At 40.8% G+C, this 25,907-nt stretch overlaps 1 pseudogene; it reads right to left on the reverse strand.

Annotated features, from left to right (window-relative positions):
* The window catches only part of LOC111971488 (protein cramped-like), a 72,560-nt pseudogene extending 46,659 nt beyond the window's left edge, over nucleotides 1–25,901 (reverse strand).
* Between the last annotated feature and the right edge of the window lie 6 nt (nucleotides 25,902–25,907).

Raw genomic sequence — 25,907 nt, forward strand, 5'->3', positions numbered from 1 at the left:
AGCTGATTAAACAAGTGCACCTTGTGCTGGGGACAATAAAAGTCTCAAGTTGAGAGGGAGCGTGCAATTGTCATGCTGACTGCAGGTATGTCCACCAGCGCGGTTGCCAGAAACGTTCATGTTAATTTCTTTACCATAAGCTGCCCACCCACTGGGGAGCCAGGCCCAGCCAATCAGAATGAGTTTCTTTCCACAAAATGGCTTTATTACAGACAGAAATACTACTCAGTTTCATCAGCTGCGGTTGGCTGGTCTCAGACAATCACGCAAATGAAGGAGGATGTGGAGGCTCTGGTCTGTCCTGATTACAAGTAGTCTGCGGTTGTGAGGCCGGTTGGATGTACTGCCAAATTCTCTAAAACAAAGTTGGAGGCAGCTTGTGGTAGAGAAATTAAAATTAAATTCTCTGCTAACTGCTCTGTTGGACATTCCTGCTGTCAGCATGCCAATTGTAAGCTCCCTCAACTTGAGACATCTGTGGCATTGTGTTGTGTGACAAATCTGCACATTTTAGAGTGGCCTTTTATTGACCCCAGAACAAGGTGCACCTGTGCAATGATCATGCCATTTAATGAGCTTCTTGATATGCCACACCTGTCAGGTGGATGGATTATCATGGCAAAAGAAAAACGCTCACCAACAGGGATGTAAACAACTTTGTGCACACATTTGAGAGAAACTGGGTTTTTATTGTATGGGATCTTATTTCAGCTCATGAAAGATGGGACCAACACGTTACGCTTATATTTTTGTTCAGTATATAACCACACACTCCAGCCAGTTTATTAGGTACACCCCCCTATTCACGAAAATGGCTCACTCCTACAGACAGTGAGTCACGTGGCCGTAGCTTGCAATATAAAGCAGGCAGAAAGGGATTGAGGCATTCAGTTACTGTTTGATTGAACATTAGAAGAATGGGCAAAGCGAGTCACATAAGCGACTTGGAGCATGGTATTATCGTCTGTGCCAGGCTTGCCGGATCCAGTAACTCAGAAATTGCAGCCTTCATGGGATTTTCATGCACAACAGTTTAGGGTTTCCCCGAGAATGGTACAACAACAAAAAACATTGGCAGTGGCAGTCCTGTGGGCGAAAACAGCTTGTTGATGAGAGAGGTCAAAAGGAGAATGGCAAGAATTGTGCAAGCTAACAGGTGGGCCACAGACAAATAATCGTGCAAGCTAACAGGCGGGCCACAGACAAATAATGGCGCAATACAACAGTGGTGTGCAGAACGGCATCTCGGAACACACAACTCATCGATCCTTGTCCCGGATGGGCTATTGCAGCAGTTGACCACACCTGGGTTCCACTCAAATCAGCTAAAAACAAGGAGAAGCGGCTCCAGTGGGCACGTGATCACCAACACTGGACAATTGAAGAGTGGAAAAACATTGCCTGGTCCGACGAATCCCGATTCTTGTCGCGTCATGCTGATGGCACAGTAAGGAATGGGCGTAAGCAGGATGAGTCTATGGACACATCCTGCCTGGTGTCAACGATACAGGTTGGTGGCGGCAATGTACTGCCGTCCAATTGGCAGCAACTGTGTGATGCCATCGCGTCACACAGTTGGACCAACATCCCTGTGGAACATTTTCTGACTGTTCTAGAGGCAAAAGGGGGTACCGACCAGGTACTAAATTGGTGTACATAATAAACTGGTGAATATAACGTTTATTTCAAATGTATAAACTATTTTTATACAAATCAACCACTTATAACCCTAAAGTCTTGGAAAAAGAGGTATATTTCAAAAAGCTATGGTTACATTGGTATGATTTTTTTGTCTCAGTCTTACCCCTGTTGGATGAGCTCGTTAAGCTTGGCCACGTTCTTATCGTCCATCACTATGAACAACAACAGAGTTAGAAAAGCTGTGTGTGTACCTCCTTGCTCTTGCTTTGTGAAGACAGACATTAACATTACATCTGTAATGACCTCCAGAGGTAGAAAAGCTAGCCATCTTTGGACACAAGACTAACACAGACATAGGACATTAATAACATCCTTTAAAATCAGCTCCAATGCGGCCAACCAGCCCCAGCAGCAGAACCAGAGCCAGACTGAGGCATGTCAAACACACCGCACCCCCCACACAGACCCTGCTTGACTTACATCCTCCAACCTTCTTCCTTAGCTCAGCGTAGCAGATGAGACCGTACAGCTCCTGAGAGGACTTCTTCAGCACACGGGAGTACACTGTGGGACAGGAGGAACTGGGCATGTTATGGGATAAAAACTAAAGGAAAACTACAGCACACCAGTGATCTTGGGTGCCCCACAAACATAAAAATGGGTCACACACTGATGGGAAGATCGAAAGACAGTTTAATTCTTGCACATTTAATGAGTCGCTTACGAAAGTGTTTGTGTGTTAAACATAATAGGATTCAAAAGAAGAAATGAATGCAGATTGCAGGCAAAGTTTCACTTGCGAATGCCAACTGGTCTTCATAAAAAGCTGGTTGCTTGCAAAGTTTCACACTGATTTTGAAGGTCGATGTTTTTGTCAACAAACTGAATCACGACATAAAAAGAGAGACTAAACAAGCAAGAGGTTAGTGGAGATTTCTATTTGAGAAATAACGAGAGCGAAGAGAGCGAGACAGAGAGAGATAAGCTAGCTTACCGTTGGCGAAGTCGATGTGCTTGGAGATCTTGTGCCAGGTGCGGTAGTAGAAGTGTCGGACTTGCTCTTTGTTCTTCACCATGCTGGCTGGCTTCCCCTTCTTATGCTTCAACGCTATGTTTGTCTGGATCGCCTCAAAGTCCTTCCCATGCTACAGAGAGCGAGACACACCACTAGAGATATGGAAGTTGTTGGAGTAGGGGGCACACAATTGCTAATAAGCGTTATTGCCACGACTGGAAGTCTATGGGTATCCGAATTTGCTTGTGAAACTACCTCTAACTTCCTTAATACTGGACACAGACAAAAAGTATCCACGAGTTCATATGACTCTGGGGAAGTAGATAAAGGGCCGTATTGCCAAAATCCCTTAGTATCACTTTAAGTAACCGCATCATACTCTAACTTTTTGTAAACTAATGTTGACCACTTACCCAGCACTTTAGACAAAAACTTAAAAAGGGTATGACATCTTGGTCTACTACTCTGATATTTAAATCTGGAATCAGAACAGAATTATCTACTACCAATCAAGAGGTACAGGTGTTTTAGTAACCGTATCACCTAAATTAGCTAACTTCCCACTGTTGAGTTAATAACTCTTCAGACCTCAATAGAATTCTAGAATGCTTATGTAGATTACTGAGAATTTTCTAGATAAGCTAATTCTCACATTTCAAAGAGTTTTAAAGAGCACAACCTCCTCTTTAATATGACACCACATTAAAGTCAATGGGAATAAGACTCACCTTACCTTCCATTGTATAAACACTCAACACATCAAAAAAGCCTAGAGTATTTAAATTGTAGTAAATTTGACTAAATTACACACAAAATGAACAAAGTATAATATATATTATACTAAAACATTTACATATAAATTATCCAAAAATGTGACTAGACGATAATATTCCGAAAGCATTTCAAAACCCACACGAAGTAGGCAATTTGATTGACAATGGTTCTTACTTCTGTAACAATGTAAAAATGCAAACAACTATTCGGAGACCATTTCAAAATGTAGGTAACCCCTCTCAATAAGACTTAGTACATACCAGGCCAGAGACAAAATGTAGAAATAGCTTGCTTTGACAACAATTCAGTGAATGCTACGAGTACAAGAGACAGATGAAGAGAGAATATGTCTGTTGTATGAGAAATTCTTATTACACACCGTCACTTCAGTGTTCGCCTTTAACCTACATGTCATGGAACTCCTGGAAGTGCAGCCTCATCCTGCAAAGTGGCACGAGCACGTAGAACACCGAAAGGTGGTTTCTACACATCTCCCACTCTTTTCCCTGCATCCACTCCGGATGCACACCCTCTCCTGTGGCCTTAACTTCACCCGCTTTCAAATGAGTTACAACTCAGTCCACACGCCCTGGTACAACACTCTTAGCTCCCCTCTTCCTGCCACTGAAGCCACAAAGTGATAGCAGAAGCTGCATTTCAAATGCCTTCAAGGACCAGCGCCTGCAGATTAGCATAGCAAAAATTCCCTACAAAATTCTGTCAGTTTAAGGTAGAGACATCAGTTTTTTTTTGCATTGATGTCTCAATCCTCCGCATCTGTCGATGTCACACTTCCGCATCTGTGGTGAAAGGTGAGAGCGATGTTTTTCAGACCATGAGGCATCCCAAAAACCAGTCTTCTCACAAAATCGTCTGTAGCGTCCAAAAGGTTATGACCCCTATATGGAAAGACAAGACTCTTACAAACACTTACATTCTGCTCTAGGAAGCCCACAGGCCTCACAAGACGCGTCTGAAGGTCCCCCGGTATGAGTTGGAAAAAATTATTGGAAGTACAGTACCAGTCAAAAGTTCAGACACACCTACTCATTCAAAGGTTTAGCAATTTTTAAAATATATATATATATATATATATTTTTTTAAACAATTTTCTACATTGTAGAATAGTGACAACATCAAAACTATGAAATAATACATATGGAATCATGTCGTAACCAAACACTAAAATCTAAATCTATTTTATATTTGACATTCTTCAAAGTAGCCACCCTTTGCCTCGATGACAGCCTTGCAAACCTGACATTCTCTCAACCAGTCACCTGGAAAGCATTTCAATTAACAGGTATGCCTTGTTAACCTCTCTTGGGTACGTGAGACGTTAGCGTCCCACCTCTTCAACAGCCAGGCAAACTGCTGGGCGCCAAATTGAAATACAGAAATACTCATAAAAATTCAGAAAACAAAACATTTTACATAGGTTTAAAGATGAACTTCTTGTGAATCCAACCACGGTATCAGATTTAAAAAATGCTTTACGGCGAAAGCATACCTTACGATTATTTGAGAACATAGCCCACTAGACAAATCCTTACAAACAGTAACCAGCCAAGTAGAAGAGTTACACAAGTCAGAAATAGAGATAAAATTAATCCCTTACCTTTGATGATCTTCATATGGTTGCACTCAGCAGACATTAATTTACTCAATAAATGTTTTTTGTTCGATAAAGTATCTTTATATACAAAAACCTCCGTTTGGTTCGCGCGTTTTCTTCAGTAATCCACAGGCTCAAACGCAGTCAAAACAGGCAGACAAAAAAATCCAAATTGTATCCGTAAAGTTCATGGAAACATGTCAAACAATGTTTATATTCAATCCTCAGGTTGTTTTTAGCCTAAATAAGCTATAATATTTCAACCGGACAATAACGTCGTCAATATAAAAAGGTAAACAAGAAAGGCACTCCCACGGTCGCGCGAATGAAAAAGCTCTGACACTTTAGGGTCCACTAATTCAGACTGCTCTTACTTCCCTCATTTTTCAGAATACAAGCCTGAAACAATTTCTAAAGACTGTTGACATCTAGTGGAAGGCATAGGAACTGCAATTTGAGACCTAATGGATACTGTAATGGCATTGAATAGAAAACTGCAAAAAAAAAAAAAAAACGACTTCCCGAATGGATTTTTCTCAGGTTTGCGCCTGCCAAATCAGTTCTGTTATACCTCACAGACACTATTTTAACAGTTTTGGAAACTTTAGACTGTTTTCTATCCAAATCTACCAGTTATATGCATATCATATCTTCTGGGCCGAGAAGCAGGCAGTTTAATTTGGGCATGCTTTTCATCCAAAATTCCAAATGCTGCCCCCTACCCTAGAGAAGTTAAGTTAATTTGTGGCATTTCTTTCCTTCTTAATGTGCTTGAGGCAATTAGTTGTGTTGTATATTTAATATGGATCCCCATTAACTCTTCCTGTGGTCCGGCAAAATTAAGGCAATTATACAATAAAAAACTAAAAAACTTAAAAAAAATATTACAATACATGCATTACAGAATTCACAACACATTAACTTCTTTGATATAGGGGGCAGCATTTTCACTTTTGGATGAATTGCGTGCCCATAGTGAACTGCCTCCTACTCTGTCCCAGATGCTAATATATGCATAGTATTATTACTATTGGATAGAAAACACTCTGCAGTTTCTAAAACTGTTTGAATGATGTCTGTGAGTATAACAGAAATCATATGGCAGGCAAAAACCTGAGAAAAAATCCAAACAGGAAGTGGGAATTCTGAGAAGGGTCGATGTTCAAGTCATCGCCTATTCAATTTCCTGTAATATGTGGATCTGTTTGCACTTCCTACACCTTCCACTAGATGTCAACAGTCTGTAGAACTCTGAATGAAGCCTCTAGTGTGATGGGAGGCGTTTCAGTCACTGGTCTGGCAGATTGCCAGTTCTTGCTCACGCGCTTTCCTCATGATATCGCCTTGTGTTCCATTACTTATACAGACATGAAGAAATGCTCCGGTTGGAACGTTGTTGGATATTTATGATAACAACATCCTGAAGATTGATTCTCTACTTAGTTTGACAAGTTTATTCGACCTGTAATAACTAAGTTTTCGTCCGACGTTCGCCTGGATCTGCGCGAGTGTTTGGACATGTGTACTAAACATGCTAGCAAAAGTAGTTACTTGGACACAAGTAATGGACATTATCAAACAAAATAATGATTTATTGTGGAACTAGGATTCCTGGGAGTGCATTCTGATGAAGATCAAAAGGTAACGGAATATTTATGATGTAATATCGTATTTCTGTTGACTCCAACATGGCGGAGAAATGTTGTTATATCTGAGCACCGTCTCAGATTATTGCATGGTGTGCTTTTTCCGTAAAGTTTTTTTGAAATCTGACACAGCGGTTGCATTAAGAACAAGCGTATCTTTAATTCTATGTAAAACATGTATCTTTCATCAAAGTGTATGATGAGTATTTCTGTTATTAGATGTGGCTCTCTGCAATTTCTCCTGATATTTTGGAGGCATTTCTGAACATGGCGCCAATGTAAACTAAGAATTTTGGATATAAATATGCACATTATCAAACAAAACATACATGTATTGTGTAACATGATGTCCTATGAGTGTCATCTGATGAAGATCATCAAAGGTTAGTGATTAATTTTATCTCTATTTCTGCTTTTTGTGACTCCTATCTTTGGCTGGGAAAATGGCTGTGTTTTTCTGTGACTAGGTGCTGACCTAACATAATCGCATGGTGTGCTTTCGCAGTAAAGCCTTTTTGAAATCGGACACTGTGGAAAATCAGACACAAGGTACTTGTATGTTTCACGAGTTTTAATTATGGGATTTCTGTTGTTTTGAATTTGGCGCCCTGCAATTTCACTGGCTGTTGTCGAGGAGAGGCTAACTAGGCAAGACAGTTAAGAACAAATTCTTATTTACAATGATGGCCTACCCTGGCCAATTGTGCGCCGCCCTATCGGACTCCCAATCACGGTCGGATGTGATTCATCCTGGATTCGAACCAGGGACTGTAGTTCTTGCAATGAGATGCAGTGCCTTAGACCGCTGCGCCACTCAGGAGCCAGTTAGTAACCTAACCAATTCGCTATAGTATTAACGTAAGCTAGCTAATGTTACAACATCCAATGAGCTAACGTTAGCTGTCTGACTATTGGCCAGCAAAGTTTCACACACCAAAAATCAATTATTTGATCAGTTAAGTTCGATAATGTTGTTCAACATTTCTCTGGCTAGCTAACAGAGAATTCAATCCAGCTTCCAAGATACTTAATGCTAACATCACTTGTTCCACTACACTCCCCCCCCCATATCTCAAACTCTCCAAATGACCGTTGTTTTTCAGTTACAGCTCATGAAGTACGCTTCATCATCCGTCTCCATGGTCAGGCTTCTCATCTACCTCTTCGTTATCGTTCAGGGGACGCACTGCTGTAACTGCCTTTCCACCCCCCGCTCTTTCCAGAGCACGCGCTGATGCTGTAACAAGCAAATTAGTTGTCTCTTCTCTTATCAGTCACGTGCTGCATTCTGTTATGTGAACAATTGCCTGAGCCTTGGATACAGCCACTATTGGTCCAAAACACGTATCACTTGTTTGCATACAGTCCATAGTCATCCCCAAAAAAGTTTAAAAAATAAAAAATAGGAATATTATTTTATAACAAATGCGCTTTATCCCGAGTTGTGGTCGCTGTCCGCAGTTATGAAAAAAATCTTCAGTGAGCCGTAGAATTGGTGCCTTTCCCTATGTTGCTATGTGCATAATAGCAAAATTAAACAGCATATTGGGATTTAGAACAATGGTGTCGGAGGCAGCAGCAACAAGGAAACAGCCCTTGCCTTAAGCCCAACAGTGGTTCTTCCTGTAAAAGAATTCTATGGCACGTTATTTAAATTGTCAGCCAGTTGCCATTAACGCTAGTTAGTGCTAGTTTGACCACCAGAGGGCATCTTTGACAAACATTTGACTGTCTTCAATATTGACTGTACTAGAGAATAAAACCTTTTTGTAAGAACATAGTATATGGGATTGATTTTAAGAAAATGTAGCTAAATTAATATTATAGTGTTTCTATTCTAAGAAAAACCTCAGGGTTTTCATTAGGAAAATTTGGCGCTGTACAACGTAACCGGTCGGGAGTAGGCTACAGTACTATGAGCATAACATTTCCACACCCTAATTGTAGTCTAACCAATACCCAAAAGGAGATTCTGCGAAAATAAAAAAATCGAATTAATTTATCAAAACCAGTCCACATGCTTGTCTCAGAGCAGCGAGAAACATTGCTGAAAACACACACACCTTAAAACTCATGTTTTATTATTTAAATCATTTCCGTCCTCCGAATTCGTATTCATTATATGAATAAGCCCATGTGCACCTTGATATTGGGGGTGTGCCATGCGGCCGTGCCTAAAGGCCTATAGTATATCTACAAATATTTTTTTCAATGACTTGACTCTCCACCAATAATTAAATTTGGAGGATTCTAAGGGGCATTTTTCATTTGGGAAAATCTGATCTGTGAGAATATCTAAGGGGCTTTTATATAATTATAACGAATGGTTAATAATAAATCGCTTTGTGTAAAAAAATATATATATATTTTGGAGATGATTTCGTTTTCAAATAACCGAAAGTGTGCGATTGTAATCTGAAAAGGCCAAAATAATTATTTTTGTTTTTAGAGGGAGAGAAACCAAAAGCCCACCGTACCCATTTCTTGGACAAGGACATCCCGGCCGGCCAAACCCTCACGCCGCTGGGCCAATTGTGTGTCGCCTCATGGGTCTACCGCTCACAGCCAGCACGGGTTTGCACTGCGATGTACCGTCTTAGACCGCTGCGCCACTCGGGAGACCCCATCCAAAGTTTTTAATGCTGCTCAATTGTCTTGCACAAGGTATCAAAATACAGAGGTGTTTTTGGGACCACATCGTGTCTATTGGCTGCTAACAGCCAATGTGAAAAACAAGTGTTTGAAAACATTAACAATATTTAAGATCATTTTGTTTTCAAATAACTTAACATTATTGGCTGTACTAGAGAATTAGAAAGAAAAAAAGTTAAACATAGCATTTGGGATTGATAAGAAATGTAGCTTAATAACCTGTTATGGCTGCAGGGGGCGTATTGGAAAAACTGGAAAATATGTGCCAATTTTCAAACGGCCTCTTAATCAATTTTTGCTCTTACAATATGCATATTAATATTAATATTGGATAGAAAACAATCTCTAGTTTCTAAAACCGTTCTAATTTTTTMTCTGAGTGGTACAGAAGTCATTTGGCAGCACTTTCCTTGACCAAGAAGTAGAATGTCAGAAATCTATGCTCGCTTCAACGTTATGCCTATACATGGTCATTATACGTAAGACCCTACGTACACTCCGTACGCCTTGCTCTGGGGTTCAAAGGAGGTATGAGAGAAGAAATTTTTGAATATTTTGTCAGAGGTTGAATAAGAGCTATTTCTTTGACGTGACCGACCACTTTCCGGAAGTCTGAGCGCGCGTCTTGGGAGTGATATTGTGTTCTGTTTTGCTGCTGTTTTGGACGGGAACAATCTCCGCTGGGTTTTTATTTGATAAATGAGACCATATCATCGTAATGTATGTTTTTTCAATATAGTTTAATCAGATTATTTGAATTTTTTCGGGAGTTTTGCCGTGTTTCGGTCTTCTGATTTTTTTAACGTTGGACAAATCCGTGCCAGTCGACCAGTGCCAATGCTAAGTGAGAAGGGAAAGTTGCCATCCTGACTCAAAACAACGACTCATCTGGACAAAGGACACCCTGATCAACATTCTGATGAAAGATCAGCCAAAGTAAGACCCAATTATAATGTTATTTCATATATCTGTCGTGCATGTCAACTGGTCGTGCGCGCCCAAGTGTGTCTGGCTATTGTGGCTATGCTAACATAGCGCTACATTTTGTTTCGCCTGAAAACATTTAATAAATCGGAAATATTGTCTGGAATCACAAGAATCCTGTCTTTCAATTGCTGCAATGTATGTATTTCTCAGATATGTTTTATGATGAGTAATTAGTTATTTGACGTTGGTGTCTGTAAATGTTATGGCTGCTTTCGGTGCAATTTCTGATTGTAGCTGAAATGTAATTTATGATTTATACCATAAATATGCACATTTTTCAAAAAAAACATATGCTATACAATTAATATGTTATCAGACTGTCATCTTATGAAGTGGTTTCTTGGTTAGTGGCTATATATACTTTATTTGGTCGAATTAGTGATAGCTAGTGACGGAGTAAAAAACTGATTAGAGTTAGAAAAGTGCTCTCTTTTGCTGACGTGGTTAGCTAATAGATTTACATATTTTGTCTTCCCTGTAAAACATTTTAAAAATCGGACATGTTGGCTTGATTCACAAGATGTCTACCTTTCATATGCTGTATTGGACTTGTTAATGTGTGAAAGTTAAATATTTTAACAAACTAGATTTTGAATTTCGCGCCATGCACTTGAAATGGCAGTTGTCATAGGTGTACCTGTGTGGGGATTGCAGCCCAAAATTAATATTATGGTGTTTCTATTCCAAGAAAAACAAAAGCCTCATGTCACACCTGTTATTGAAATGCACTCCAGGTGACAAGCTCATGAAGCTGGTTGAGAGAATGCCAAGAGTGCGCAAAGCTATCATCAAGGCAAAGGATGGCTACTTTGAAGAATCTCAAATAAAATACATTGATTTGTTTAACACTTTTTTGGTTACTACATGATTCCATGTGTTATTTCATAGTTGATGTCTTCACTAATTGTTCTACAATGTAGAAAATAGTAAAAAGAAAAACCATTCTCCCCCCATTACAACAGACTCTCTGGTACACATACAGTGGGGAGAACAAGTATTTGATACACTGCTGATTTTGCAGTTTATCCTACTTACAAAGAATGTAGAGGTCTGTAATTTTTTATCATAGGTACACTTCAACTGTGAGAGACGGAATCTAAAAACAAAAATCCAGAAAATTACATTGTATGATTTTTAAGTAATACATTTGTATTTTATTGCATGACATAAGTATTTGATACATCAGAAAAGCAGAACTTAATATTTGGTACAGAAACCTTTGTTTGCAATWACAGAGATCATACGTTTCCTGTAGTTCTTGCCCAGGTTTGCACACACTGCAGCAGGGATTTATACTCATTTTCCCCCATAATTTGCAAATAAATTCATTACAAATCCTACAATGTGATTTTCTGGATATTTTTTCTTCTCATTTTGTCTGTCATAGTTGAAGTGTACCTATGATGAAATTTACAGGCCTCTCATCTTTTTAAGTGGGAGAACTTTCACAATTGGTGGCTGACTAAATACTTTTTTGCCCCACTGTACATCACCCGATGTCACAGGAAGGCCATAAAGATCATCAAGGACAACAACCACCCGAGCCACTGCCTGTTCACCCCGCTATCATCCAGAAGGCGAGGTCAGTACAGGTGCATCAAAGCGGGGAACGAGAGACTGAAAAACAGCTTCTATCTCAAGGCCATCAGACTGTTAAACAGCGCCCACTAACATTTAGTGCTGCTGCCAACATACTGACTCAACTCCAGCCACTTAAATAATTGGGAATTGATGGAAAATTTATGTAAAAATGTATCACTAGCCACTTTAAACAATGCCACTTAATATAATGTTTACATACCCTACATTACTCATCTCATATGTATATACTGTACTCTATACCATCTACTGCATCTTGCCTATGCCGTTCTGTACCATCACTCATTCATATATCTTTATGTACATATTCTTTATCCCTTTACACTTGTGTGTATAAGGTAGTAGTTGGTGGAATTGTTAGGTTAGATTACTCGTTGGTTATTACTGCATTGTCGGAACTAGAAGCACAAGCATTTCGCTACACTCGCATTAACATCTGCTAACCATGTGTATGTGACAAATAAAATTTGATTTGAAATAAACAATAATAAAACAAGGCTATATACAAGGGTACCGCGTACAGAGTCAATGTGTGGGGGTACAGGCTAGTCGAGGTAGGGGTGAAGTGAAAGGTGATGCTAACATGTATTGACTCAGGGACAAATACTTAAAGATACATTTGTATTTTTCATAAATTTTCATTAAAATGGCACTCCAATTCACTCCACCCATTAAAAATCACAATTGAACCAAAACCCATCTATTTGTGACTACCTGGTTTTGAAGTATTGAAACTAAACCAGACAATTTAAATGACAAGTATTAAATATAAAAATAACATTAAAAAGGACTTAAGAAGCCTCTCATCATTCAAAATAGGCTACATGTTGTATTAAAACAGCATATACACACTAAACAGGTCAGGAGCCAGACAAGTAGCCCAGAAAATGATTAGTCTTATTTCAAGGCTATAACCAACAAATATTTAAATTGTGTAGAATTTGGGACTGCGACACCAGTCTAGCAGGAACATTAAGCACTCAACTTTTAAACAACATTTTGTTGTATTAAATCATCAGTCTATAAATTGTGCATATACAGTCGTTGCAAAAGTTGAGAATGACACAAATATTAATTTTCACAAAGTTTGCTGCTTCAGTGTCTTAGATATTTTTGTCAGATGTTACTATGGAATACTGAAGTATAATTACAAGCATTTCATAAGTGTCAAAGGCTTTATTGACAATGACATGAAGTTGATGCAAAGAGTCAATATTTGCGGTGTTGACCCTTCTTTCAAGACCTCTGCAATCCGCCCTGGCATGCGTCAATTAACTTCTGGCCACATCCTGACTGATGGCAGCCCATTCTTTGCCATAATCAATGCTTGGAGTTTGTCCAGAATTTGTGGGTTTTTGTTTGTCCACCCGCCTCTGAGGATTGACCACAAGTTCTCAATGGATTAAGGTTGGGAGTTCCTGTCATGCGACCCAAAATATCAATGTTTTGTTCCCCACGCCACTTAGTTATCACTTTTGCCTTATGGCAAGGTGCCTCCAGTTCCATTTGCAGGAAACGGCATTGTTCATCACCAAACTTTCCTGGATGGTTGGGAGAAGTTGCTCTCGGGGGATGTGTTGGTACCATTCTTTATTCATGGGGTGTTCTTAGGGCAAAATTGTGAGTGAGCCCACTCCCTTGGCTGAGAAGCAACCCCACACATGAATGGTCTCAGGATGCTTTACGTTGGGCATGACACAGACTGATTGTAGCGCTCAACTTGTCTTCTCCGGAAAAGCTTTTTCTGGATTCCTCAAACAATCGGAAAGGGGATTTCAGAGAAAATACATATTACCCCAGTCCTCAGCAGTCCAATCCCTGTACCTTTTGCAGAATATCAGTCTGTCCCTGATGTTTTTTCCTGGAGAGAAGTGGCTTCTTTGCTGCCCTTCTTGACACCAGGCCATCCTCCAAAAGTCTTCGCCTCACTGTGTTGCAGATGCACTCACACCTGCCTGCTGCCATTCCTGAGCAAGCTCTGTACTTGGTGGTGCCCCGATCCCGCAGCTGAATCAAACTTTAGGAGACGGTCCTGCGCTTGCTGGACTTCTTGGGCACCCTGAAGCCTTTTTCACAACAATTGAACCGCTCTCCTTGAAGTTCTTGATGATCTGATAAATGGTTAATTAGCAATCTTACTGGCAGCAATATCCTTGCCTGTGAAGCCCTTTTTGTGCAAAAGCATGATGATGGCACATGTTTCCTTGCAGGTAACCAGTTTTGACAGAGGAAGAAAACAATGATTCCAAGCACTACCTCCTTTTGAAGCTTCCAGTCTGTTATCGAACTCAATCAAGCATGACAGAGTGATCTCCAGCCTTGTCCTCGTCAACACTCACACCTGTGTTAACGAAAGAATCACTGACATGTCAGCTGGTCCTTTTGTGGCAGGGCTGAAATGCAGTGGAAATGTTTTTGGGGGATTCAGTTTATTTGCATGGCAAAGAGGGACTTTACAATTAATTGCAATTCATCTGGTCACTCTTCATAACATTCTGGAGTATATGCAAATTGCCATCATACAAACTGAGGCAGGAGACTTTGTGAAAATTAATATTTGTGTCATTCTCAAAACTTTTGGCCACGACTGTAGGCGGTGACGTTAAATTTAATGTAAATGCTCAGTGCCTTTGAATTCACTTTTAGAAACACGAGTTTGGCCAGAGTCTGTAGCCTCTTAACTTGCAGAGCCACTGGGGCCGCTCACATATCCACTCACATTGTCGGATGTCAGCAAACAGCTCTCATGTCTAATCCTTGAGCAGCCCAAACAGGGCAATTTCTATTTATACTCACACAGGCCGAGTAATGAAGATGAAGAATTGTAAACACCAAGAAAGCAGCCAAGGCAACAGCACAACGTCCTCAGGAACGCAACTGGCTAGTTTGCCTGTCTGTGAAGATCCTGCTGCTCTGATTTGATAGAGTGAAGTGTTCTCTGCTCCCTCGCTTTATATCTTCCCCAATCACATCTCATGTTTCGGTCTAATAATTTAGATTGCTGCTGCCTCCTGTGGCCTGCTGCTAATATAATAAATCAATAGGTCGAGGACGTTTGCTAGCAAGTGATCAATGTGCATAATATAAGAAGCAAAGCAAGAGGAGGTTAAAAAAGACACACATTCTGACAGTGACAGCAAGCTTGTCTGCCCGCTGCAAGTTGAGKAAAGGACACAGACACTAATACACCTCAAGGGACTACTCCTAATTGGCAAAACATTTTTTTTACTATAACCCTGCAAGGATAGAGGCATATTGCAAACATCTACTTAGGCATAATAAAACACTTCAGTTTTTCCCGATCACGAGTATCAACAGTCAATTTACGTATAGGATTTACGAGTATAGGCAGGTTGCCACACCCCTAATAACACAGAACATTAATCTGATACATAGGCTAAAAGGGAAAATCATTCTTGTTCCGTGTGAAAACTTTTCAGTTCTCACACGCAACAACTTTAGTTTAGACATTTTAATTCAAATGAGAGTTGTGTAGCCTATTCAGTACAGTCAGTCAGCATCAGTGATACGAATTTTCCTGCAACTTTCTAAAACAGCACAGGAATACACGTCAGTGTGTGCACGTATGTCTACACTTTGTGTAGCTGTTAGCAATGATGATAATGATAACCTTCTGGAAGAGATGGAAAGACTTTCCCCAAAATGTTTCACAATGAAGAAATCGCTCTTCCATTTCCTGGTTGCTAAAATCAAAATAGTTTGCCTAATTTCAGTTTGTGACAAAACAAGCACGCATAGTGTAGATCATCATTGGGCTCCCGAGTGGCGCAGCAGTCTAAGGCACTGCATCTCAGTGCAAGAGGCGTCACTAGTCCCTTGGTACGAATCCAGGCTGTATCACATCCGGCCGTGATTGGGAGTCCCATAGGGCAGCACACAATTGGCCCAGCATCGTGCGGGTTTGGCCAGGGTAGGTCGTCATTGTAAATAAGAATATGTTCTTAAATGACTTGCCTAGTTAAATAAAAATTTTACAATCAAAAACTGCTATGAAATATATTTTCCATTTCCAGAAATATTGCATTTTCAGCTGGTGTACACAACCGAAAGTAAAATACGCACAAACTAAACTTAAGAACGGGAAGCATAGAAATAGCGCACAGAACAGATATCCTACTTAGACTTTCTTTCAAATGAGAATTACAGCTCACATTTCTGTGAATTTTGTGAAGTCGCTCAAAAAGTTACATATATTGCAGCATTAACTACAAAGTAGCCCATGCCTACCCAGAGGACGTCATGAACATCCCACTGTCGTCCAAATACGCTGTGAAAAAAATAAGTTGTAATTTATTTAAAACCTCAATGCCTGTCTTCTGTACTCTATTACTAGTGTTTGTATTCAAGTGGGAGAGTGCATAAAAGTGAAGAAGTCCAAGTGTAGTTATTTCTGATGAAATGTGTTCTAACATTTCAAAGCCCCACATTCCAAAGTAAGGTTGATAAACGCAGCAACAAAAAAAACATCCTCAGTCTACTGCGTTTATTTTCAGCAAACTTAACATGTGTAAATATTTGTATGAACATAACAAGATTCATCAACTGAGACAAACTGAACAAGTTCCACAGACATGTCACTGAACAGACAATTGAATAATGCGTCCCTGAAACAGGGAGGGGGGGGGGGGTCAAAATCAGAGATCCAGGCTCTTCGCTGGCCTGGCAGAACCACAGACATTCCTGTCTTGCAGGAAATCAGCCATACTGCTCGTTCTGTGCATGGTGGCATTGTCATGCTGGAGGGTAATGTCAGGATGAGCCTGCAGGAGGGTACCACATGAGGGAGGAGGATGTCTTCCCTGTAACGCACAGCGTTGAAGATTGCCTGCAATGCACAACAAACTCAGTTCGATTGATGCTGTGACACACCGCCCCAGACCATGACGAACCCTCCACCTCCGATCCCGCTCCAGAGTACAGGCCTCAGTGTAACGCTCATTGCTCTTCGATGATAAACGCGAATCCGAGCATCACCCCTGGTTAGACAAAACTTTGAATCGTCAGTGAAGAGCACGTTTTGCCAGTCCTGTCTGGTCCAGCGACGGTGGGTTTTGTGCCCATAGGTGACGTTTGGTGCCGTGTGATGTCTGGTGAGGACCTGCCTTACAACAGGCCTACGAGCCCTCAGTCCCGCCTCTCTCAGCCTATTGAGGACAGTCTGAGCACTGATAGAGGGACGTCCATTCCTGGTGTAACTCAGGCAGTTGTGCCATCCTGTACGCTGTCCGCAGGTGTGATGTTCAGATGTACCGATCCTGTGCAGGTGTTGTTACACGTGGTCTGCCACTGCGAGATGACGATAGGCTGTCCGTCCTGTCTCCCTGTAGCGCTGACTTAGGCGTCTCAGTACGGACATTGCAATTTATTGCCCTGGCCACATCTGGCATAGGCATGCTGCAAGGAGGCATGAGTAAGGCACGTCACGCAGATGAGCAGGGACCCTAGCATCTTTCTTTTGGTGTTTTTCCAGAGTCTGTAGAGAGGCCTATTTAGTGTCCTAAGTACTCATAACTGTGACCTTAATTGCCTACCGCCTGTAAGCTGTTCGTGTTAAACGAGCCGATCCAACAGGTGAATGTTCATTAATTGTTTATGGTTCATTGAACAAGCATGGGAAACAGTGTTTAAACCCTTTACAATGAAGATCTGTGAAGTTATTTGGATTTTTATGAATTATCTGTGAAAGACAGGGTCCTGAAAAAGAGACTTATCTTTTTTTGCTGAGTTCACTTGTGGTTTGGTTTGATAACAATTACCTCGTTTAGTAATGTTACCTGGCTAGTTAGATAACATGGTACCTTGGCTATGCACACATTTGGATGGCGCAGGAAAAACGGAAAAGGGATAGATAGCCTACTCAAAGAGATGCTTCAAAAGGTAGGATGCATATGCCTAATCAATGTAATTCTGAATCAGTTCAGTAGTATATCAAAGTAATCAGACCAAGTATTTTACTCAATGTAACGGCTGCAGTCCCGGTAACGGGACCGATATGACAACAGCCAGTCCAAGTGCAGGGCGCCAAATTCAAAACAACAGAAATCTCATAATTAAAATTCCTCAGACATTCATGTGTCTTATATAATTTTAAAGGTAATCTTGTTGTTAATCCCACCAAAGTGCCCAATTTCAAATTATCTTTTCAGCGAAAGCACTACAAACGATTATGTTAGGTCACCACAAAACCACAATAATCACAGCCATTTTTTCCAGCTGAAGATAACTTCACAAAAACCAGAATAGAGATAAAATGAATCACTAACTTTCGATTATTTTCATCAGATGACACTCATAGGACTTCATGTTACACAAAACATGCATTTTTTTGTTTGATTAAATTCATATTTATATAAAAAAATCTGAGTTTACATTGAGGCGACAAGATTAAATGCAAAAACATCAAGTGACTTTGCATAGCCCATCGTTTCAACAGAAATACTCATCATAAATATAGATGATAATACAAGTTATACACATTGGATTATAGATATACCTCTCCTTAATGCAACCGCTATGTCAGATTTCAAAAAAACTTTACGAAAAGAAAAATGCACGCTATAATCTGAGACGGCGCTCAAAAATAGCATACCACAGCTGCAAAGATGGCGTCACCATAAACACAAAAATACATGATAAATATTCCATTACCTTTGATGATCTACATCAGAAAGCACACCAGGAATCCCAGGTCCACAATAAATGTTTGTTTTGTTAGAAAAAAATCAGTTATTTATGTCCAAATACCTTCTTTTGTTAGCGCGTCTGGTTTACATATCCAAGCGCTAATTCTGGTCAGCGTTATATCGGACAAAAACTTCAAAATGTGATATTACCGGTCGAAGAAACATTTCAAACTAAGTACTGAATCAATCATTAGGATGTTTTTAACATATAGCTTCAATAAAGTTCCAACTGGAGTATAAGTTCTTGTCTGCGTGAGCAATGGAACGTCAGTGTCTTGCATGAAGAAAAGGCATGATCAGGAAATGGCTTCTTGATGGACACCTGACTGATTCTGCTCTCATTCTCTCCCACAACATCATAGAAGTCTCATTGGAATTTCTATTGATGGTTGACATCTAGTGGAACCCCTAGGCAGTGCAACATCATTCATAACTCAAGTGGATTTCTTAAGGGACTCTGGTGAATACAGACAAGCTCAGATTTCTGACTTCCTGTTTTGATTTCAACTCAGGATTTTGCCTGCCAATATGAGTTCTGTTAATCTCACAGACATAATTCAAACAGTTTTAGAAACTTTAGAGTGTTTTCTATCCAATACTAATATGCAAATATTAGGAACTATGACTGAGGAGCAGGCCGTTTGATATGGGCACCTTTCATCCAAGCTACTCAATACTGCCCCTTCAGCCATAACAAGTTAAGACCATGTAGATGCTTTGCTTCAAATAGTTTTACTTTACTGTTTTAACTTTACACAAAAATATTAAAGCAAGCCCCACATTACTTAACTTCTCTAGGGTAGGGGGCAGCATTTTCACGTTTGGATGAAAAGCATACCCAAATTCAACTGCCAGCTACTCATCCCCAGAAGATAAGATATGAATATTATTAGTAGATTTGGATAGAAAACCCTGAAGTTTCTAAAACTGTTTGAATCATGTCTGTGAGTTATAACATAACTTATTTAGCAGGCAAAACCCAGAGGACAAACCATTCAGATTTTTTGTTGTTGAGGTCACTCTTTTCAATGAGTTTTCATTGGGAAACCAGATTTCTAAGCGAATTGCTTGCAGTTCCTACGGCTTCCACTGGATGTCAACAGTCTAGATAAATTGGTTGAGGTTATTCCTTTGTGTAATGAAGAAATACGGCCATCTTGAAGTCGAGTCACTCTTGGTGTCCTGTGAGATAGAAGCGCATGACCAGAAGGCATGCTACGGTTGGTTTTAATCCTGTATTGAACACAGATCATCCCGTCTTCAATTTTATCAATTATTAACGTTAAAAAATACCTAAAGTTGTATTACAAAAGTAGTTTGACCTTTTTTGGCAAAGTTTACAGGTAACCTTTGAGATATTTTGTCGTCACGTTTGAGCAAGTTGGAACCTGTGTTTTTCTGGATCAAACGCGCCAAATAAATGGACATTTTGGATATATATCGACGGAATTAATCGAACAAAAGGACCATTTGTGATGTTTATGGGACATATTGGAGTGCCAACAACAGAAGCTCGTCGAAGGTAAGGCTTGAATTATATTTTTTATTTCTGCGTTTTGTGTCGTGCCTGCAGGGTTGGAATATGCTTATCTCTCTTGGTTTACAATGGTGCTATCCTCAGAAAATAGCATTGTATGCTTTCGCCGAACAGCCTATTTGAATTCTGACATGTTGGCTGGATTCACAACCAGTGTAGCTTTAATTTGGTATCATTCGTGTGATTTAATGAAAGTTTGATTTTTAAAGTAATTTTCATAGTAATTAATTTGAATATGGCGCTCTGCATTTTCTCAGGCTTTTTACCAAGTGAGACAGTAGCGTCCCGCCTACACTCAGATTTTTTAATATAAATACCGAACAAAACATACATGTATTGTGTAACATGAAGTCCTATGAGTGTCATCTGATGAAGATCATCAAAAGGTTAGTGATTAATTTTATCTCCATTTCTGCTTTTTGTTACTGCTCTCTTTGGCTGGAAAAATGGCTGTCTTTTTCTGTGACTTGGCTCATACCTAACATAATCGTTTGGTGTGCTTTCGTCGTAAAACCTTTTTGAAATCGGACACTTTGACACTTTACAACAAGCATAGCTTTAAAATGGTGTAAAATACTTGTATGTTTGAGGAATTTAAATGGGATTTCTGTTGTTTTGAATTTAGAGCCCTGCAGTTTCACTGGCTGTTGACGAGGTGGCACGCTACCGTCCCACATACCCTAGAGAAGTTAACGTAAAGTTACTATCTAGCTATTATTATACACTATCTTCGAATGAGTCCATGAAAAGCGCTATATATAAAATAAGTGTATTCTTTTTATTATGAAGTAGCTCATAAAATGCTAATTGGAAAGAAAACATTAGCTGTATTTTTCAGACATTGTCTTCAGATGCACAGGCGCTTCCACTGCACCTATATTTATATTGCGTACTACTCAACAAGTTGACTTACCTCGTAGAGCCCTTCGAAGAAGCTGTTCTTGTCCTCTGCACTCCAGGACTCCCACTGTCTCCTGGGTCTCTTCTGGCTGCCCACTGGCTCCTCCTTGTCCCCGGGTCCTTGGCCTCTAGGGGCAGCCTTGCCTGAGGGTCCCGTAGAGCCTGACGTGGAGCCGGACTGACCAGCCGACACCTGGTGAGAGGGACCATTCTCTGAACCTGTGTGAGAGAGAGAGAGAGGGTGAGGAAAAGTACACTGAACAAAAATATAAACCGCAACAAATCAAATTTGATTTGTCACAAGCACCAAATAAACTCAGCAAAAAAGATACGTCCCTTTTTCAGGACCCTGTCTTTCAAAGATAATTCGTAAAAATCCAAATAACTTCACAGATCTTCATTGTAAAGGGTTTAAACACTGTTTCCCATGCTTGTTCAATGAACCATAAAACAATTAATGAACATGCACCTGTGAAGCTGTTGTTAAGACACTAACAGCTTACAGACGGTAGGCAATTAAGGTCACAGTTATGAGAACTTAGGACACTAAATAGGCCTTTCTACTGACTCTGAAAAACACCAAAAGAAAGATGCCTAGGGTCCCTGCTCATCTGCGTGAACGTGCTTTAGGCATGCTGCAAGGAGGCATGAGGACTGCAGATGAGGCCAGGACAATAAATTGCAATGTACGTACTGTGAGACGCCTAAGACAGCGCTACAGGGAGACAGGACGGACAGCTGGTCGTCCTCGCAATGGCAGACCACGTGTAACAACACCTCCGTTCACATCAGCAAACCGCTCGCCCACATGGCGCCTTCTGCCCAGTACAGTTGAAACTGGGATTAATCCGTGAAGGGCACTTCTCCAGCATGCCAGTGGCCATCGAAGGGAGCATTTGCCCACTTTAGTCGGTTACGACGCCGAACTGCAGTCAGGTCAAGACCCTGGTGAGGACGACGTGCACGCAAGATAAGCTTCCCGGAGATGGTTTGTGACAGTTTGTGCAGAAAATATTCAGTTGTGCAAACCCATAGTTTCATCAGCTGTCCTGGTGGCCTTTGATTATCCCCAGCACAAGATGCACCAGTATAATCAGCTACTTGATATGCCACACCTGTAAGGTGGATGGATTATCTTGGCAAAGGAGAAATGCTCAGTAACAGGGATGTAAACAACTTTATGCACAACATTTTTGAGAAATAAGATTTTTGTGCAAATGGAACATTTGTGGGATTTTATTTCAGCTCATGTAACCAACACATGTTGCTTTTATATTTTTGTTCAGTGTATGAGTGTTTTAGAGACAGTGAGTAAGTGATTGAATGTACATGCGAGTGTGAGTTGTGAGAGAGAAAATAGGAGAATGAACAAGAGAGAAAAGCAAGTGTCACAACCTAAATATCATACCAAATGCTCACGTTGAGTAGAGGGGCAGAAGAAGCAGATGGCGGGGGGGGGGGGTTGTTTACTTTGCTTAAGTAACTTGTCCCTACTAGAGTTCGACCGATTATGATTTTTCAACGCCGATGCCGATTTATTTACATATATATTTGTAATAATGACAATTACAACAATACTGAATTAACACTTTTATTTTAACTTAATATAATACATAAATAAAAATCAATTTAGTCTCAAATAAATAATGAAACGTGTTCAATTTAGTTTAAATGATGCAAAAACAGTGTTGGAGAAGACAGTAAAAGTGCAATATGTGCCATGTAAAAAAGCTAACGTTTAAGTTCCTTGCTTGAGAACATATGAAAGTTGTTGGTTCCTTTTAGCATGAGTCTTCAATRTTCCCAGTTAAGAAGTTTTAGGTTGTAGTTTTTAATAGGACTATTTCTCTCTATACCATTTGTGTTTCATATACCTTCGACTATTAGATGTTCTTATCGGCACTATAGTATTGCCAGCCTAATCTCGGGAGTTGATAGGCTTGAATTCATAAACAGCGCTGTGCTTCAAGCATTGCGAAGAGCTGCTGGCAAACGCAAGAAAGCGCCGTTTGAATGAATGCTTACGAGCCTGCTGCTGCCTACCACCGCTCAGTCAGACTGCTCTATCAAATAATAGACGATTAAAATATAAACACACAGAAATAGGGTCATTAATATGGTCAAATCCAGAAACTGTCATTTCAAAAACAAAACGTTCATTCTTTCAGTGAAATACGGAACCGTTCTGTATTTTATCGAATGGGTGGCAACCCTTTGTCTAAATATTGCTGTTATATTGCACAACCTTCAACGTTATGTCATGATTATGTAAAATTCTGGCAAATTAATTACAGTCTTTGTTTGGAAGAAATGGTCTTCACACAGTTCGCAACAAGCCAGGCGGCCCAAACTGCTGCATATACCGACTCTGCTTGCACTGAACGCAAGAGAAGTGACGATTTCCCTCATTAATATTGCCCACTAACATGATTTTATTTTTTATTTTTTTATCCCCTTTTTCGTGGTATCCAATCGCTAGTAATTACTATCTTGTCTCATCGCTACAACTCCCGTACGGGCTCGGGAGAGACGAAGGTCGAAAGCCATGCGTCCTCCGAAGCACAACCCAACCAAGCCGCACTGCTTCTTAACACAGCGCGCCTCCAACCCGGAAGCCAGTCGCACCAATGTGTCGGAGGAAACACTGTGCACCCGCCCCCCTCGGTTAGCGCGCACTGCGCCCGGCCCGCCACAGGAGTCGCTGGAGCGAGATGAGACAAGGATATCCCTACCGGCCAAACCCTCCCTAAGCCGGACGACGCTAGGCCAATTGTGCGTCGCCCCACGGACCTCCCGGTCGCGGCCGGCTGCGACAGAGCCTGGGCGCGAACCCAGAGATTCTGGTGGTGCAGCTAGCACTGCGATRCAGTGCTCTAGACCACTGCGCCACCCGGGAGGCCCCCGACATGAATTTCTTTTAACTAAATATGCAGGTTTAAAAAAATATATACTTCTGTGTATTGATTTTAAGAAAGACATTGATCCTTATCGTTAGGTACATTTGTGCAACGACCGTGCTTTTTTCGCCAATGCGCTTTTGTTAAATCACCCGTTTTGGCGAAGTTGAAGTAGGCTATGATTCGATGATAAATTAACAGGCACCCCATTGATTATTTGCAACGCAGAACAAGCTAGTTAAACTAGTAATATCATCAACCATGTGTAGTTAACTAGTGATTATGTTAAGATTGRTCGTTTTTTTTATAAGTTAAATGCTAGCTAGCAACTTGCTGCACTCACGTAACAGGTGGTCAGCCTGCCACGCAGTGTCCTCGTGGAGTGCAATGCAATCGTCATAATCGGCGTCCAAAAATGCCGATTACCGATTGTTATGAAAACTGCCATGCCGATTAAAATCGGCCGACCTCTAGTCCCTACGCCTATAGCGACAGAGGAGATAGAGACCAATAGCTTTTAAAAAAGAACTGGTTAGAATGCCCGTTTTAGCACAAACAGTCAGACTGAGGCCAGCGTGTCACTTACAACATCATTGTCCTCCAAAACACAACACAGACTACAGAGACCCTCCCCCCCTGTGGCTGACGTGCTGGCAAAGTGAGGCAGCAGGAAAGGAAGTCTGTTCCATTTGCCAGGCTTGCAATGAGGAGTGGAGCTTAGTTCCAAAAACAACATGTGAGACTGGCTTGGAGCAACACTGGCCGCCACCTCACAATGTGCAAGTCAGGAGAGACAGACACACAACCCAATCCTCAACAACAGAGTGAGCACTGCTTCAAAAAATATTATGTTGAGTACTATTCCAATACCCAAAATGAGCATTCAATAAAATATGAATTAAAATGCTGACAACTCATAAAGAGTTGTCCCACATCGGTCTCCCTCCCATAAGCAATAATATGGGACGGCCTTGCAACTTGAATGCAATTAATAGTGGTTTCCAGGCTCCTGCCTCTAAACAATTAAAGTGTCCGTTTTGTATAGATAGGGGCAGCATAAACGCAATATCCTGCATTCAAAACACTGACCATATTCAACCATCATCAATAGATTGGCAAAAGTAGGTAGGTCCACTACCAACGGGGAGTAGAGGGATGGGGTACTCCTTTAACACATAAAACAGGTGGTCACCTGGCAGCACCATGCACAAACACTTTCACAGCATACCTTTCGATTTCGCCCCGTTGTGACCATTGATAGTTGGGGCGATGGAATCCTTCCGGATTCGTTTGCTCGGGGGTCGAACGCTGGATCTCAGAAAATGATGCTGGTCGTGACTCGGTGCTGTCGAGGACCGGGGCTGTTGGCTCGAGCAAGGTCCAGACGAGTTCGATACGGAGGTGGTAATAACCGATGCTGAACTGTTGCAGCCCGTAGTTGATTGAGTATGAATTTCCAATCCGTCTCTCTTTGTACTACGCTCCTCGCTCCCCTGATCTCCGCTCTCCTCCTCGTCACAACCGTCAAGCTTTCTGCCCGAATTATTCGGGTCATCGAAACCGATGCCGTCTCTCAGCCCAACTGTCATCCTGGCAAAACACAATCAATACAAATGTTTAACATTTAAAAGACATCACAACGCAAAACAACTTAAAAAAGACGACGTTCTCTTTCTCTCAACATGGCCGCCGCTGCTTGTTTCAAATCCCCTCTCACAGTCCATCGAAACACGAAGATTCTGTCTATATGTTTTCATTTAGATTTTGAAAGCCAAAATATTACTATACCTTGTTTGTGTGTTTTTGTTAGTCATCTTAAACTTCTAACAGTTTACATGGTTTTATTTTTTATCCGAAATTCAAATACGAGCGCCCCTGAGTTTAGCGCCCGCTGAAACGACAACGTAAAACCTTTCGATACATTCGACCTCTATTTAAAG

The sequence above is a fragment of the Salvelinus sp. IW2-2015 genome, linkage group LG13, assembly GCF_002910315.2.
Source record: "Salvelinus sp. IW2-2015 linkage group LG13, ASM291031v2, whole genome shotgun sequence".
Taxonomy (NCBI): domain Eukaryota; kingdom Metazoa; phylum Chordata; class Actinopteri; order Salmoniformes; family Salmonidae; genus Salvelinus; species Salvelinus sp. IW2-2015.